Genomic DNA, 18,660 nt, shown 5'->3' with positions numbered 1-18,660 from the left:
AAAATATTGCATGATACCTGACTCGGACAGACCACCGCCGGACCCCACTAGATATGGCCTTCCAGTTTGATAGATGCCCACTGATAACTACTTTTTTAGTAGGTTACTCAACAAGTGCACCCACTTTATAGTAATTTCATCTAAACTATACTTCCCTAGTTTGCTTATGAGAATGTCATGTGGGACTGTACTAAAAATCAAGATAAATCATGTCTACTGCTTCCTCTCCCTCCCCAACCCCCCGCTATCTATGAGGCCAGTAGTTCTGTCAAAGAAGGAAATTAGGTTGATTTGGCTTGATTTGCTCTTGACAAATCCATGTTGGCTATTACTTATCAGTTAGTGGAAGGAAGAGCCATGTGAAAACTAGAGGAAAACACAGAAAAAGTAAAAACATTAGGGGAGAAAAGCTAAGTAAGAAACATGTTAAAGAAATAGCTTTAAAATTAAACAGTTTCATAGGATGATTAAAATTAATGAGTTTGAAAAGCAGCAACTACGCCACCAATGAATTTGGCCTGCTGAGTGTTCTGTTTTAAGCAAACAAGGTCTGATGTAATGATTTGGCTGTTTCTAGTTTAAAAAAAAAGTCTTCTCAGTAAATAGATCTGGCTTCTCTGGGGAGAAAAGGTCTCTCCCTAACCAGCCCTTCTGGGATGTTGATTTTCATTTTGAAAAGCTAATGAGTATATTCCCGGCCTGTGTCCTCTTTGATTACAGGCCTGTCTTCCATCTACTCCCTGTTGCAAGCCTGCCTCTCTCTAACCTGGCCTAAGACTCCCTACCAGGACCAACACAAGTCTCTGTACATACTGATGAAAAGCTGCTCCTTTAGATATCCTTGTTCTGTGAAAAATGCAAAGTGAGAGGCAACATGGACTTTTCCTACAGGCAGCAGGCAGGGAGGGTCTGAGCACCTCCACCTTCTCTTTTATCGTGTGCCTCTCCATCTGTTGGGGTTTTCAGCAGCAGAGGATACAGAAAAGTAGAATACTTGGCACAGTGGCAGGCAGAGATGTGTGATTCAAATCCTGATGGAGCTCCTAATACTGACTCTTTATCTGTGTCTATCCCACAGGTTTCTTTCTCACTGCACACTTTAAAAATCTTAATTACTTTTCCCAAGTTCCAGCCTCATTTTTCTTTTGCTCCCAGACATGTGCTTCTTCATTCCTCAACTCCAAATGCCTCCTCCTTCTATTACTCACTTTCACTAGTGTCATCAACTTTCCAATTTTTCAAAAGCAAACACTACAGGCCCCCCGTCACTCACTCCCCCCACCCCTGGGACTCACCTGCTGCCTGCAGAGCCAGGCTGGGAGGAGCTGATGCTGAGCCTGCCTGTCTGCCTGTCCAACTGGGGCGTGGTGGGGCGTATGTCGGTCCCCAGAGCAAGAAGCCAGAGAGAGCCAGGGCTCCGGGAAGCTGAGAAGGTGGGATGGGCCATCATAGGCAGTGAGCCCGGCCACCAACCCCGCTCCTCAAATGCCGCATGCTGTCAGGATTCCTTCCTCAGGCAGCACCGGTACCTACCTCTCCGCCAGAGTCAGGAGCCAGTTTCTCAGATTAAGCTTCTCTCCATCTCTCCAAGAGCAGCTGCTCTTCCTGACCTCCAGATGGCAGAGGCTGATTGCAGTAACCAGACACTTGGTGCCCAGTCGAAAACTGGACACTTGGAAACCCTAATTTTCACTAGTTTCTAGTCCTTGTTCTCATTATCGTCCCCAAAAGCTCCTTTTACATTACTACCCCGTACATGCTGTTTCTGTTCCTCCCCAGTGTCTTCATTTTGGTGCCTCTTATCCTATCATTGCTGATCCATACTGGCATGTCTGACCCTCTGTGGATAGGGGAAGGAAGCAGGATTACATGAAATTAGTGGGTAATTTACATTTCCAGTGATGGTACATTAGAAATAATTCAAAATGCAACTCCTGCTACTGCCCCAAACTGAAATGCTTTATGCTCAATAGTCATTTGATTGTACCAACTTAAAAAAAACCCTTCTTGAACAGATGATCTTTGCATAGAATATTTATAAAGAATTCTTAAGAAACTAGTTGAATTTTGTTTTATTTGCAATGAAATTGCACAATGCTATGATAGAAACCAAAAAAGATACTTTTCATGTTGGTCTAATCATAGTTTGCATTTACATTGTGCTTTTCATCCAAAGATCCAACTCCTTTCCAGCTTAGTATAAACCCCATTATACAAAGAATGAATCTTTTGGTAAAGATGCATGATTTGTCTAAGACTAAACAGCAAAGTAGAGAAAAACAGGGAATAGGATTCAGGTCTTCTTAGTCCCAGTGTTGTGCTATAAGCAACAGACTTCGTCCCTTGGCTGCTCAGGGAAAGGCTGCTTTCTTTAAAATGTCTCCAGCAGCTGAACTGAAAACAGCTAAGTTTTTTGGTGCTGACATGAACTTAGGACAGAACTTTCTAGGAAATTTCTGCAGCCTATTTTAGAACTCAGTTCAAATGATCAAAGAAGAGAAATTCTATAGAAAATCCATGTGCAATTTCAGGTGGAAATGAAACATTAACAGGAGGAATTCTCATATTAGAGCACTGCTGTGCTCACGTTCAGAGGCTGACCTTAACATCAGTACAGCACTGCCCTGAAAGAACATAAGGAAACAGCAGCGAGTAAATGTAAAACAAAATTTCCATCTGCTACATCCACAAGGACAGAAATGCCATTCAGTCTGTTAAAGTTATAACAGCGTTTCCCCTAACTCTCATCTTTAGTGGAAGGGAATATGGCTGCAGAGAACCACTGTAGCCTAACCCCTGCTGTAACAAATCTTAACCAAAAGTGGATTTTCTGTCAATACTTAAGCCACTTGATCATTTTGGATTTAAAAGTGCCTGTGATTTTAAAATGTAGTTGTGAACAAAATCTCTTTTCTACTAAAAAGCACCAAGCACCAGATTTTTCAATAACTGCCTAATATGTCTGTACAATTGCTGTGATTCTTCATGCAACTTTATCAACTACTTGTATGTGCAATTACCTGATTTGCACATGCAATTTTAAAAGCTTTTGCAAGAGCACATTTGTGTGCATATTTCACTTGCATGCCCCATGCTTAAATATCTAGCCCTTATATTTTTCTCATATCAAAATTATACAGGTGATGAACAATCTAAGATGTAGATTAAAAGCACTGATTTCCTCTGGTTCTTTTGAACATTTATTATAGAAGTATAAATATCTGAGAAGTGCATTTGGATGAAAGGTCTCTGGGCCAATCCTAGCTTTGGGTGGGCAGCATGGATCTTGCTAGTCAGAGAGAAATGTACATATTTACCTGCAGGCCAAACTCAACTCATCATCAAGCTCCTCATGATGGCCATATAATACTCATACAGGGAAAGATTGTACTAACTACACCTCTCGCGGATATATTTTGTGGTGATTTTTAAGTTATCCTGTACTTAAACCACTTAATAAATAGAGGCACCGCATGTTAGCAATTGGCTAAAAGAACCAGCAGTGCAAGTAGCGTAGTACGATCCAGTATGCTGTAGCAGCAAGATATTTATAGCTGGGGGCAGTACAGCCACCGGAGGAGCTGCCAGCATTCTGCTCCTTTCCCCACTGCGGCTCCAGGAACTGCAGAGGGGAAAGGAGCAGAACGTGGGGCCACCGGGCGGCCCCATGCCGGCAGCTCCTCTGGCGTGGCTGCTGGACTGCCCTGTCCTCCAGCGGGGCTGCTGTTGTACAGATGGAGAAGCTGCGGCCCAATTTCTGCTCCTTTCACTGCTGCAGTTCCGAAGGCACAGAGGGAGGAGGACAGAGCCCACCGCCCTCCGCTGGTAAAGGGTGTGGATCATGGGGAAGGGATGAAGAGAGCGTGGGGTCCCTGGACTGGGGTGGAGTTACGTGGAGGGTTATGTGAAGAGGTCACGTGCCCCCCATCCTGCCCCCGTACTGGTAAGAAATGGATTTTTCTTGCACCACCGAAAAGAACCATTCCAGAATAGAACTTTAGGTAAACTGTTAAGGTCTTCCCTTTTGTTTGTGCTATTTAAAATTATTGGCTGGAAAAGTCAACTATTTGTAAGTAGAGGGTTAGTTTCCAAAGCACTGCAGAACCTCTGAACATGTACTCTACTACTTTAGTTAATCATAACAGCTAACTTTCTGCTCAAAGTAATAAGCCACCATGAGTTCTGTTCAGGAGATTTGTGAACAGGGGAACAGTGTTAAAAAGGTATTTTTTACTCAGCTGGTATCTATCAAAATTATACACTCCAGAGTGTGAAATGATTGCTCCTGTTGCTAGAATATTAGCTTTATTACATTACCAGTGCTAATATGTGAATTCCAAAATCATTGATTTCCACCTCATTCTTTCTAGTCATTCCCAGGGTGATACTGTAGTATCAAGTTCCCATTGAGACTATATGGTACTGTATACTAGGTTGGGGGCATAAGGACTTGATATCACGTATTAAGTACTCTGGGTCTGATGCTGCATTCCTCAGGGAGAATCCCCATGGGTTTCAGTAAGATTCTGCAGTTGTTTAGAAGCTGAATTATAGGTCTTCACAATATTGTAGGACACAGCAATTATACAACTTCAGCACTCTATGTAAACCCTCGTTAGAACTGACATCCATTCAGGACATTGATTACTCTTTGCCTTGGAAGTTACATTCTTCAGGTCTACCCCACCAGCCTTTCATCTGTAACACAGATGAAAGATTGAATGGAGAAACACATTTAGCTCTGATTATTGAACCTGGTAATCCTCTGACATGGATGTATATCAACAGTATTACCACTAATGTCAATGAAGTAAAGCTTGTAAAAGGAGATCTAGCTCAACAGGTATTTTTAATCAGTTCCATGGTAAAGTGATATTCTCAAAATCCCAAGTCAAGACTAAAGTCAATTAATTGTTCATAATGTCCTCAACTGGAGTTTCCATGGTCATCGCAGCATGGCTATCATGGAGTTGATAATAATATTCCTGTACCCTTTGTTTGAGTTGTTAAGCAAAGCTATTCTCATTACATCAAGTAATTCAGTTCTTACTGCTATGAGCCAAGTCAATGGGACCACAAATATGATTTTGCCCTATGTTCTGCAGGGGTGCTGGAAGGGGGCCAGATTCTGGAGATGAATGGCCAGCAAATTCAGGAGAGGCAGCTTCTATGCCAGCACCTCTATGTAGAGGGCAGACAGCAGGTATGGCAGAATAGAGCTCTGCTGAACTGATCTTCCTTATGCTGCTCTACCATGCTGGGTTAGGCTGGTGCAGAATCAGAACTCCATAACCGGCTCACAGGCAGGGTCCCTCTCCCCTGCACCAAGCAGAGCCCAGATTCATGAAAGAATTGATCAAAATGGGGGCTGAGTGTAGATTAGAGAGATATTTTATCTCTTCAGAGTCCTGTGGCTTTATCTATATGCACCTACTAGAAGAAATCCCAATGCCTTAATGAAACAATACACATTGCCTTTTGCTTATTTCCAGTCCACTGGATAGATATGATAATTTCAGCCTGCCTGGGAAGTATAAGTAAGGCCCACAGCTACTATAGTTATGAGAAAAGATTATGGGTTTACTCAAAGTTTCCCTATTCTGTGGTTAGTTGTAGGGTAGAGACTATTTTAGATGGACGGTTGCATTTGTCTTCAGTTCTTGTTTCCTTAAGCTGTCTCTACTGCTCAAGATACCAGTCATTTAAGAGGTCTTAACTGGGAGGATGTGCTTCAGTTACAAAAATAGCCTTAGGACAAAATATCTATTGTTCATACAATTTATATATGAGGGAGTTTGGCAACAGAAATAGTAAAGGACACTAACCCAGTAAAAAAAGTGCCTTTAACGGTTAACAATGGAGTGAAATCACCATAATTTTAAGGGATGCATACCTTCCTGTTACTACTTTATTAATCATAGAAAATAAATTTCAGAGGCTCTTTAAGTACCACATAGTTGAACTGAGGGATTGTGCTATCTGGGATAACAAAATCAGACTGCAGATCCCAGGAGAATGATGGTGCTATATGCTAGTATACATTTCTGGGATGGGTCAAAAATAGAATGGTACTAGTCTCTTTGGGGATATTTCTTCTTTCAGTCTTAGACAAACCCATAAACTGCAGACCACAAAGAAGAATTACTCCTTCATAGATTTTTGAGATATTATTCATGGAAATGAGCAAAAAGTTCTCAACATGAGGTAAAAGTGATAAAAAATTTATTTTTGTATTTAGAAATGTGTACCTCCAAACGTGACACTTCAATCGGTGAACACAGTCAAATTTCACATATTGAACTGACTTGGCCATGTAAGTACCTGGATGTGGAAACATCCCAAGGAGAATTCAGGTGCTGAAGGAAGTTGTGGTGGTGATGCAGTAGGTCCCCCAGTCAGCCCTGAATCAAGTCTCCTGTACAGTGAGTGAGAGGGGATAGTGTGAAAAGATGTTAAGTGATTTAAAACTGAGTTACCAAGAACTCACAGTTAAAGATTTTCACTGGTACTAAGGCGCTAAAGTTGATATCCCAGCTTCATTCCAACAGTTAGCAAAATTAATCCTGCAATTTAAATTGGCTGGAGTGGTGTTCTTATCCTAAACCACAGCATGTAGCACATGTATGTGCTATTAATCTGCTGCATTCCATCACAGATGACCCTGCTCATCCATGTGGATGTACAGTTTGTGAAATGATTTGGGGTGCTTGGGTCTGCAAGGTGCTATATTAACACATTCTTGCCTTCAAATGTCAAACATAAGGCACTTTGTAAAAACTATAATTTTTCTGTGTGCAAATACTTGAAAAGCAAAAACCATGAGTGCCATGCCTCTAGTTACTACATTGCAAGGACCCTGCTTCACTTGTCTCTCATCCTAGAGATGGCACCTCCAGCAACATTGTAACCTTTAATACAAAGTGCACCTCCCCCCAGGTCAATATTGAGAAAAATGGCTAGCATCTGCTGAGTTACATCACCACTTCTACAGCTTCCTGATTTTCTTCATAAGTCTCTGGTCCAAGCACTGATCCATATTGAATGTCCTTAATTATTAGTTCTGGTCCAATCATAGTTCAAAGTACAGGCATTTAGGAATGCAAGTTACTCACTGAGCTTTTAGTGAAAGTAAGAAGAAATCAGTCAAAACAAGCACCCAGGGAAAACTGATTTGAATTGAAATGTGAGTTCAAATGACAAATTGTAGCCAAACTTTATAATGCTTGGTGTTCAGACACATCTGTGAGTTTATTTGTTAGTCCAAGGGCAACATTATCGAAACATCAAACTAAGCAGCTGGTGCGCTCTTCCCTTCCTGCATTTAATGTCACTTTTTTCAGCCACAAAGATTCAGCTAAAAGAAAGCAGCTGGGAAGAGCTTTCAAGTGAGAAACAGCATTGCTTTAATCATCCCTTCAGTGCTTCACAATATTCCAGTTAAGTCACATCAAGCTCATATTGGTGCAATATTAACAGGTATTGCGAGTATAAACTGGCATGCTAGCCTAAAAAACACCAATAATGAGGTCCTTGCTGGGCTGGGCAATTACAAACTTCAGCAAAGTAATGCAAATATTTCTTAAGAAGATCTGTACAAGCAGAGCTGAATATGTTTTGGTGATTTCATTTTGGAGGTGGCTTGTCTGAATGCTTCCCGTGTACCCTTGAGTTTTGCCTTACATTCCTGATTGGAATGAACTCCAAACATCCAAGTGAAACTCAGGAAAGTTTATTTTACATTGAGAATATCAGTTGGCCCAGGTTTGCTTAAAGGAATCACAAACTTCTTAGTAAACCTGTCATGAGAGTTTTGAATTTTAATGAAACCAGGCAAGCTTCACGTGCTTTTGGGATTCATCACTGAAATGATGTGCAGTTTTAATAGTGAGAAGGCAGACACAGATGGTATTCACTCTTTAAAATATACTGACCCAGATGCTTAGCTTGTGCAGACTAGTGGAGCTCCATTTAAATCAGTGGAATCTATGCCAAATAAAGCCAACTGAGGAAATACCCCACTCTAGATATGATATTTGTATGGTACAGCGAGACAATAGTACTTAATATTTTACAGACTTCCCCCCGCCCCCCCAGTTTTCAGAGCACCAGACAGACGTCAATTGTCACAACATGCCTGTGTAGTAGATGAGAAATATTCTAATTTTACAGACTTAAAACAGATGTTAAATGAATTGTCCAAGGTGAACCATGAGAGCTGGGATTACAACTAAAGAGCTTCTGGTTCAAAGACCTGGGCTAAATCCAGTAGAACTCTACTTCTAAATAGTGTAGGAAGGTCCAAATACTGCTGCACATATAGTAAGAGGGATCAGGGTACTGCACACCATGAGCCAAATTCAGGATTGATAGGGTGGCATAAGAATCGTAGTGTGATCATCTAGTCTGACCTCCTTATAGCACAGGCTAGAGAACTTCCTCAAAATAATTCCTGTTTGAATTACAGCAGGTCTTTTAGAAAAATATCCAATCTTGTTTTAAAAATTGTCAGTGATGGAGAATCTACCATGACCCTTGGTAAATTATTCCAATGGTTAATTACTCTTGCTATTAAAAATTTTGACCTTATTTCCAGTCTAGCTTTAGCTTGCAACTATTGGATCATGTGAGATTTGTCTACTAGACTGAGGAATCCATCATCAAATATTGGTTCTCCATGTAGGTACAGTATTTACAGACTGTGATCAAGTCACCACCCAACCTTCTCTTTGTTAAACTAAATAGAGTGCCTTCAGTCTATCTCTATAGGGCATGCCTTCCAATCCTTTAATCCTTCTTGTGGCTCTTCTTTGAGCCCTCTCCAATTTAGCAACATCCTTATTGAATTGTGGACATCAGAACTGAATATAGTATGCACGCTAGTGCCAAATATAGAGGTAAAAACAACCTCTCTATTCCTACTCAAGATGCCCCTATTTATGTATCCAAGGATCGCACTGGGAACTCATGTTCAGCTGACCCCCCAAGTCTCTTTCAGAATCACTGCTTCCCACGATAGAGTCCCCCATCCTACATTCTTTGTTCCCATATGTATATATTTACATATGTCCATATTAAAACACATGTCATTTGCTTGTGCCCAGTTTACCATGCAATCCAGATCACTCTGTTTCAATAACCTGTTCTTTTCATTATTTAACACTCCCCTAATTTTTGTGCTGTCTGCAAATTTTATCAGTGATGGTTTTATGTTTATTTCCAGGTCATTGATAAACAAATTTAAATAGCAAAGAGCTAAGAACCAAGCCCTGAAGGATCACAGTAGAAACATACCCACTTGATGATTCCTCATTTACAATTACATTTTGAGACCTATCAGCCAGTTTTTAATTTGTTTAATATGTGCCATGTTAATTTTGTTTTGTTTAAATTTTAATCCAAATGTGGTACCTGGTCAAATGCCCTACAGAAGTCTAAATAAATTAAATCAACACTATTACCTTTAGCAACCAAACTTGTACTCACACACATACAAAAATTAAGTTAGTTTGACAAGACCTATTTTCCATTAACCCATGTTGATGGGTGTCACCAGATTGGCTGCCTCCTGAGCATACTCTCATGGCCTGAGGTGATGCTACAGGCAGTCAGCTTCAATTTCCCCCTTAAGGGTCTTCTTAAACTCAAAAAAAAACATTTGTCCGTTCCCATCCCTTCTTTGGTTCTCGCTTTACTAAATTAACAGATATTCACAATAAAGTTTTCAATTCCATCCATTTTCACAGACCTTTCCTACCTGTTGTCTCAGTCCCCAAGTTTCTCTGCTGGAGCCTATTCACTCCCAGCAGCCTCTGAATTTCATTCTGGCCTAAGACCCAAGTTTGTCCATTGGAGGCTGCTTGCTCTAGGCAGCTTCTGTACTCCCTGAGAACTCCCTCTCTCTCTGTGCAGAATCAGCAGCCCACTTTCTTCCTGCTGCTCTTATAGAGAATCATAGATTCATAGATTCTAGGACTGGAAGGGACCTCGAGAGGTCATCAAGTCCAGTACCCTGCCCTCATGGCAGGACCAAATACTGATTAGACCATCCCTCATAGACATTTATTTAACCTACTCTTAAATATCTCCAGAGATGGAGATTCCACAACCTCCCTAGGCAATTTATTCCAGTGTTTAACCACCCTGACAGTTAGGAACTTTTTCCTAATGTCCAACCTAAACCTCCCTTGCTGCAGTTTAAGCCCATTGCTTCTTGTTCTATCCTTAGAGGCCAAGGTGAACAAGTTTTCTCCCTCCTCCTTATGACACCCTTTTAGATACCTGAAAACTGCGATCATGTCCCCTCTCAGTCTTCTCTTTTCCAAACTAAACAAACCCAATTCTTTCAGCCTTCCTTCATAGGTCATGTTCTCAAGACCTTTAATCATTCTTATTGCTCTTCTCTGGACCCTCTCCAATTTCTCCACATCTTTCTTCAAATGTGGTGCCCAGAACTGGACACAATACTCCAGTTGAGGCCTAACCAGCACAGAGTAGAGCGGAAGAATGACTTCTCGTGTCTTGCTCACAACACACCTGCTAATACATCCCAGAATCACGTTTGCTTTTTTTGCAATAGCATCACACTGACTCATATTTAGCTTGTGGTCCACTATAACTCCTAGATCCCTTTCTGCCATACTCCTTCCTAGACAGTCTCTTCCCATTCTGTATGTGTGAAACTGATTGTTCCTTCCTAAGTGGAGCACTTTGCATTTGTCTTTATTAAACTTCATCCTGTTTACCCCAGACCATTTCTCCGATTTGTCCAGATCATTTTGAATTATGACTCTGTCCTCCAAAGCAGTTGCAATCCCTTCCAGTTTGGTATCATCTGCAAACTTAATAAGTGTACTTTCTATACCAATATCTAAGTCGTTGATGAAGATATTGAACAGAGCCGGTCCCAAAACAGACCCCTGTGGAACCCCACTCGTTATACCTTTCCAGCAGGATTGGGAACCATTAATAACTACTCTCTGAGTACAATTATCCAGCCAGTTATGCACCCACCTTATAGTAGACCCATCTAAATTGTATTTGCCTAGTTTATTGATAAGAATATCATGCGAGACCGTAAATGCCTTACTAAAGTCTAGGTATACCACATCCACCGCTTCTCCCTTATCCACAAGACTCGTTATCCTATCAAAGAATGCTATCAGATTGGTTTGACATGATTTGTTCTTTACAAATCCATGCTGGCTATTTCCTATCACCTTACCACCTTCCAAGTGTTTGCAGATGATTTCCTTAATTACTTGCTCCATTATCTTCCCTGGCACAGAAGTTAAACTAACTGGTCTGTAGTTTCCTGGGTTGTTTTTATTTCCCTTTTTATAGATGGGCACTATATTTGCCCTTTTCCAGTCTTCTGGAATCTCTCCCGTTTCCCATGATTTTCCAAAGATAACAGCTAGAGGCTCAGATACCTCCTCTATTAGCTCCTTGAGTATTCTAGGATGCATTTCATCAGGCCCTGGTGACTTGCAGGCATCTAACTTTTCTAAGTGATTTTTAACTTGTTCTTTTTTATTTTATCTTCTAAACCTACCTCCTTCCCATTAGCATTCACTATATTAGGCATTCCTTCAGACTTCTTGTTGAAGACTGAAACAAAGAAGTCATTAAGCATCTCTGCCATTTCCAAGTTTCCTGTTACTGTTTCTCCTGCCTCACTGAGCAGTGGGCCTACCCTGTCCTTGGCCTTCCTCTTGCTTCTAATGTATTGTTAAAAAGTCTTCTTGTTTCCCTTTATTCCTGTAGCTAGTTTGAGCTCATTTTGTGCCTTTGCCTTTCTAATCTTGCCCCTGCATTCCTGTGTTGTTTACCTATATTCATCCTTTGTAATCTGTCCTAGTTTCCGTTTTTGATATGACTCCTTTTTATTTTTTAGATCATGCAAGATCTCATGGTTAAGCCAAGGTGGTCTTTTGCCACATTTTCTATCTTTCCTAACCAGCGGAATAGCTTGCTTTTGGGCCCTTAATAGTGTCTCTTTGAAAAACTGCCAACTCTCCTCAAAAAGAACAGGAGTACTTGTGGCACCTTAGAGACTAACAAATTTATTAGAGCATAAGCTTTCGTGGACTACAGCCCACTTCTTCGGATGCATACCAAAAACAACTCTCCTCAGTTGTTTTTCCACCTCAGTCTTGATTCCCATGGGACCTTAGCTATCAGCTCTCTGAGCTTACCAAAATCCGCCTTCCTGAAATCCATTGTCTCTATTTTGCTGTACTCCCTTTTACCCTTCCTTAGAATTGCAAACTCTATGATTTCATGATCACTTTCACCCAAGCTGCCTTCTACTTTCAATTTCTCAATGAGTTTCTCCCTATTTGTTAAAATCAAGTCTAGAACAGCTTCCCCCCAGTAGCTTTTTCAACCTTCTGAAATAAAAAGTTGACTGCAATGCAGTCCAAGAACTTACTGGATAGTCTGTGCCCCGCTGTGTTATTTTCCAAACATATATCTGGATAGTTGAAGTCCCCCATCACCACCAAATCTTGGGCTTTGGATGATTTTGTTAGTTGTTTAAAAAAAGCCTCACCCACCTCTTCCACATGGTTAGGTGGCGTGTAGTAGACTCCTAGCATGACATCACCCTTGTTTTTTACTCCTTTTAGTCTAACTCAGAGACTCTCAACATTTCCGTCTCCTATGTCCATCTCCACTTCAGTCCAAGTGTGTACATTTTTAATATATAAGGCAACACCTCCTCCCTTTTTACCCTGTCTATCCTTCCTGAGCAAGCTGTACCCATCCACACCAACATTCCAATCATGTGTATTATCCCACCAAGTTTCAGTGATGCCAACAATATCATGGTTGTATTTATTAATTAGCACTTCCAGTTCTTCTCGCTTATTACCCATACTTCTTGCATTTGTATATAGGCATCTAAGATATTGGTTTGATCTTGCCTCCCAGTTTTGCCCTCCTTTCTCTCTGCCATTATAGCCCACGCTCCCTCTTGTTTCCAGCCCATCTCACAGGTCTCCATGTTCCCCACTTACCTGTGGGCTTTGCTCACCTGTCCCCGTCGAACCTAGTTTAAAGCCCTCCTCACTAGGTTAGCCAGTCTGTGTTCAAAAGGTGAACGCCATCTCTGCCTAGCAGTCCTTCCTCGAATAGCATCCCATGGTTGAGGAAGCCAAAGCCCTCCTGGCGACACCATCTTCGCAGCCAGGCATTCACCTCCATGATGCATCTGTCTCTGCCCAGGCCCCTACCTTTGACAGGAAGAATCGAAGAGAATACCACCTGCGCTCCAAACTCCTTCACCCGTACTCCCAGAGCCCTGTAGTCACTCTTGATCTGCTCAGTGTCACACCTCGCAGTATCATTTGTGTCCACATGGATGAGTAGCATGGGGTAGTAGTCAGAGGGCTGGATAATCCTCGACAATGCCTCTGTAACATTTTGGATACGGGCCCCTGGCAGGCAGCATACCTCCCGAGATGAAATGTCGGGGCGACAGATGGGCACCTCTGTCCCCCTCAGCAGAGAGTCTCTGACCACCACTAACCTATGTTTCCTATTTGCAGTGGTGGCAGCAGACCTCCCAGCCTTAGGGAGCTCCTCCTTTACTGTAGGGGGTGATTCCTTCTCTCCTGTATCAAGAAGAGCATAACAGTTACCTATTACCAAGGCAGGAGGGTTCGGAGCAGGGGTGGAGCACTGCCTGCTTCCAGAAGTAACCAGCTGCCAGTGTCCACCCTGAGCCATCTCCTCCTCCACCAGTGGTGTGTCAGCAGTCCTGTGTACTGGGACAGCTACCTCAGCTGTCTCCACATGGACACTGTCCAGGAATTGCTCGTGGATTTGGATGCTCCTCAACCTAGCCACCTCCTCCTGTAGCTCTCCCACCTGCTGCCTGAGAGATTCCACCAGCAGGCACCTTTCACATTGGATGGTCCCCCCAGCCTGGATATCAGTAAGTGGAAATTGCAAGTTACAGTCCCTGCAAAACCACACCAGGATCTGGGTAGAAGCATCCATGCTCAGGTGCTCTGTCTGGCTACAGGCACAGGTGGAGGAGACAGAAGCAGTGATGGCACAGGTGTTGTGGGTCTTCCTAACCATCGTAGGCCTCCCTCTGTCAAACTCCCTCTCAAACTCCCCTGTCTGCAGCCCCCTGGTTCTCTGCCTCTGGCTTTTAAAGCTTGCTTGCCTCGGTCAATCCCACCCCCTCGTGAGTCACACTGGGGAAGGCCAATCAAAGGCAATCAAGGGAACAAGGTCAGGCACTCAGTCCCAACTGCCAGAGCAGCTGTAACTGAAACTGAAGTCACCTGAAATCAGAATCACAATTAAAATTCAAACAGTCGAGCAAACTCACTCACACCAACAGCTAGTACTCTCACCTCTCACCTGGTAGCCTGTTCGGCAGCGGGATCTCTTGCTCTCCCTCTCAAACTCCCCTGTCTGCAACCCCCTGTCCGCTCTGCTCCCCTGGTCGCTCTGCCTCTGGCTTTTTTTCATGTGATTCCTAATCAGGTGTGCCTCCTTAGTAATAAAGGTTGGCAGGCCCCAGGCCTCCAATCCTTAAGAGGAAAGCCACTCTGTTACAACTGGCAATTATATACCCTTTAGACATCAGTATAGTTGGTTTAAGTTATACAAGGTTTCTTCAGCCTAATGGGATAGAGTGCACCAAGAAATAACAGGAGGTAGCCGTGTTAGTCTGTATCCACAAAAACAACAAGGAGTCCGGTGGCACCTTAAAGACTAACAGATTTATTTGAGCATAAGCTTTCGTGGGTAAAAAACCTCACTTCTTCAAATGCATGGAGTGAAAATTACAGATGGAGGTTACCACTTGTGAGATACTCCCTTCTCTTCATGTGTCACTATATAATGCCTGCATCTGTAATTTTCACTCCATGCATCTGAAGAAGTGAGGTTTTTTACCCACAAAAGCTTATGTCCAAATAAATCTGTTAGTCTTTAAGGTGCCACCAGACTCCTTGTTGTTTTTGTTTCCAAGAAATAATGCATATCTGAATCATGAAATATTTTGGACCTATGAAACACTAACACTGACCCAAGCTTACTACAAGCAGCTTCTGGCAAGCATCATCTGGAGTTAGGGGAGGAATGGAACAGTCGGTGTAATGGTGATATCCCTACAAAATTTGGGAAGTAAGGGTTGTATGATGATTGAGCTTTGCCTCGACCACGAGATGAATTACTGGATTTTCTTTTCTGTTGGTGAAAGGTGGCTTTTTTACCAACAGAAGTTGGTCCAATAAAAGATATGATCTCATCCACCTTGTCACTTTAATATCCTGGGACCGACACATCTAACACGACACTCCAAACAACGGATTTTATTTTCACAATTGAGATTTTTTTGGATGTATACACATCAAGGGCTACATCCTGTTGAGATTTGTCTTGATGACAGTGATGATAAAGGGCCAAGACATGCTTCCTCTGACCAGTCAAATCAGACAGACAATCTATGTCTTAACTAGCACACCTCACAAGGCCAAGAGCTTGGACAGTTCAGACTGCTTATCTGAATTATCCAAACCTCTGGAGTTTATCAGACTGAACTAGAAATCCTTGGGGAGTACATGCATACCCATGATGCTTGCAATACTTCCTGCTTCTGATCAGGGTGAAAGTATTATGAAATGTGAGACATTTGGATTTTCTGATTTAGTCTAGGGACCAGGACAGACCCTGGAACTTCAAGGACACATTAAAATGACAAAATAATATAGTCATGCGTCTGATGAAGTGGGTATTCACCCACGAAAGCTTATGCTCCAATACTTCTGTTAGTCTATAAAGTGCCACAGGACTCTTTGTTGCAAAATAATATAGTGGCACAGCTTCAAACCTCAAAGTCTCAGTTGAAGTTTGAGGTAAATGTTTGGGAGGTTCTTAAGAGATGGGGCCAATCATATGTGAATATCATAAACTTTTAAGAAAGGGATTCAAAATTCAAACCTACATGCATCTAAGTTTTTTTCCCAGCTGGCCTTCATTAATATAACAGACCAAACAAAACTTTTGATTTCTGTAAACAAACCTGAGCTTTGGGGTGTTTGTAGTTCAGACCTGCAGTTCTGGCCCACCACTACTTTCTTTCTTTCTAGCTACCTTGGCCCCTCCCCAAGTCCTTACTTACCATTCAGAAATGATTGAATTGAACTGATTTTCATTAATGTTGTGGGGTGGGAAGAACCACTTGTGTGTGTTAATACTTCATATGATGAGTTCCATTCAGGTGTAAGGTATAAGCATACCTTTCCTCTAGAAAAAGCGCAAAGGTGCTGGCACAGCCTCTCTTAGAGAGTTTATGAAAGGCTATTTTCTAGCAAAACAAAATCTTCCCAAGAGAAGTGGGCTGCACTTGCAAAGTATATACTAATCGTTCTGAATATATGAACAGCTGTTTTCATTCTCCCATAAACTGGGCCCTGGGAAGCAAACTAAAAGGAGGAAGAAAGTCTGGTTTTGTTTAAGTTATTCATTGTTTGCCAGCCATATTTTTACATATGAGAAAAAGGGGATTTTTCTTTTTCAATTAGCAATCCATGTGTGTGCATGTGACTATGCTGGGGCTCTTAGTTGTCCTGTCAAGTAGCTGTCTGTATGTTTCAGGTACTATTCTACCCTAATGGGCATCACTTCCCAGCTAGAATGGAACTCTGGTACTAGCATTTTTAACTGTAATCTCCTTTTTCCTTTCCCCCTTTCTCACTGTGACCACTGAAATCTGTGTGATCACATTGATAATATGCATGTCATAGCAGATCCACCCTGGGGCTCCTTGCACATCAGCAGTGTGCCTAAGGCATGGTGACCAGAAACTGAACATCATTAGAAGCTATCCACCTAGCTGGTAAAATGTTACTTCATTATTTTCCTTCTAAGTGTTGATTCCACCCTTGATGTGACAGCCCAATCTCCCCAGCTCACTCACTGTCAACTACCGTTTTCTATCTTGCAGTGACTCACATACATTTAGTCTGCTAAATGCACACCTTTATTAGTGTTAAAATGTATGCTTACTATATCTATGCACTATGGGCAAATTACAGTTGCTAGAGGAACTTTAATTTCTTCACAAAACTTGTGTTTAAATATGTGAACTTTAATGATGCATCATTATTTTGTGTAATCATTTGATGCCCCGAGGAGGGTGATTGGAGATGCTGTGCTGTTGAAGGTGCTGTCTTTCAAATGTGATTTAAAGCCAAGGCCTTGTGGACATTGTAGACCTGTTGGCACTTACTGAAAAGTAAGCATATTAGCTTTGCTGTCTGCCCAAATTCCCACCTGGATAATTGCTCTGCCTGCTGTATATAAGAGTCACCAACAGATTTACTGGATGTGATATTCTTTGCTTCCTGTGCTCAGCTGTCTGTCATGTTCTGGCACACATTTTTTCTAGGTGTCCAGAAGGCATATCATGAGCCAATACATTAACAAAGCAAAGCAAAGCCAGTCAGCTGCAGTACACTGTACCCTCTAAATAAATTCAACACCCATAAATAGGAAACAGCATCATTGTTAAGAATTGAATTGGGTGTTTCCATCTTCTTGGAGAAAACAGGGAATGCATAAGGACAACTAGAATTTAGATTACTGATATACCTTAAATGATGCATATGTGTTTTTCTGCAGTATGGAACAGGAGCAGAATGTTAACTGTTACACCCAATCTTCTGGAAGTTGGCATTTTCTATTACTCAGCAATTCTCTTCATGGATATTTCTATGGGCTCCCCAAAACTTATATGCTTACCTGAATTTTTTTGATGGTCTTCCTCACTGTTCTTTGGTTCTCATTCTACTCCCAGCAAAAACATTCACTATAAGGGAAAAAAAAAAATCTGATTCAGTATAAGATTTTCCAGAGACCAGTGCTACACACTTCAGAAGACAAGACCCATCTTATGCATAGCAATTCCATGTCCTATCATAAGGAAAGTGTTAGAGTAAATTTTGCTAATTATTTTTGAAGTGACTAGTGTTTTTGGGTGCCTTTGCTTTTTGTGGATGCCTAACTTCAGACACCTTAAAGGGACCCTGTGACGGGTTGGATTACAGAAACCCCTTGGGAACTACCAACTGACGTGCCAAGACTACTTCTGCCCCTACTTTCCCTGCCAACGTGGGACTCCAGCACCCTGTCTTATTGATCCAGACACTCCAGTCTGCTCCAACACAGACCCAGGGTCTGAAGCACGTGCCCCAAAGCGGCAGACTCAGCTGAAAGCAGCTTACAGAAGTGTTCCTGTCTTTAACACTCAGATGCCCAACTCCCAATGGGGTCCAAATCCCCAATAAATCCGTTTTACCCTGTATAAAGCATATACAGGGTAAACTCATAAATTGTTCGCCCTCTATAACACTGACAGAGAGATATGCACAGCTGTTTGCCCCCCCCCAGGTATTAATACATACTCTGGGTTAATTAATAAGTGAAAAATGGTTTTATTAAATACAGAAAGTAGGATTTAAGTGGTTCCAAGTAGTGACAGACAGAACAAAGTGAAATACCAAGGCAAATAAAATGAAACATGCAAATCTAAGCCTAATACATTAATAAAACTGAATACAGATAAAATCTCACCCCCAGAGATGTTTCAATAAGTTTCTTTCACAGACTGGATGCCTTCCTAGTCTGGGCACAATCCTT

The 18,660-nt window shown here is 41.8% G+C and overlaps 1 long non-coding RNA gene across 1 annotated transcript in view; it reads right to left on the bottom strand.

Moving 5' to 3' along the window:
- Positions 1 to 6,262: 6,262 nt before the first annotated feature.
- Positions 6,263 to 18,660, bottom strand: part of LOC128841105 (uncharacterized) — a 29,983-nt gene continuing 17,585 nt past the window's right edge. Inside the window, exons 2-3 of the long non-coding RNA XR_008445773.1 lie at positions 17,764 to 17,830; positions 6,263 to 6,415 (exon numbers count right to left, since the gene is read on the bottom strand). This is a non-coding gene — a long non-coding RNA (uncharacterized LOC128841105). The remainder of the gene's footprint in view (positions 6,416 to 17,763; positions 17,831 to 18,660) is intronic.

The sequence above is a fragment of the Malaclemys terrapin genome, chromosome 7 (genome assembly GCF_027887155.1).
Source record: "Malaclemys terrapin pileata isolate rMalTer1 chromosome 7, rMalTer1.hap1, whole genome shotgun sequence".
Classification (NCBI taxonomy): Eukaryota; Metazoa; Chordata; order Testudines; family Emydidae; genus Malaclemys; species Malaclemys terrapin.
Note: the sequence above shows the minus strand (reverse complement) of the source record. Positions and strands in the feature narration are given on the sequence as shown.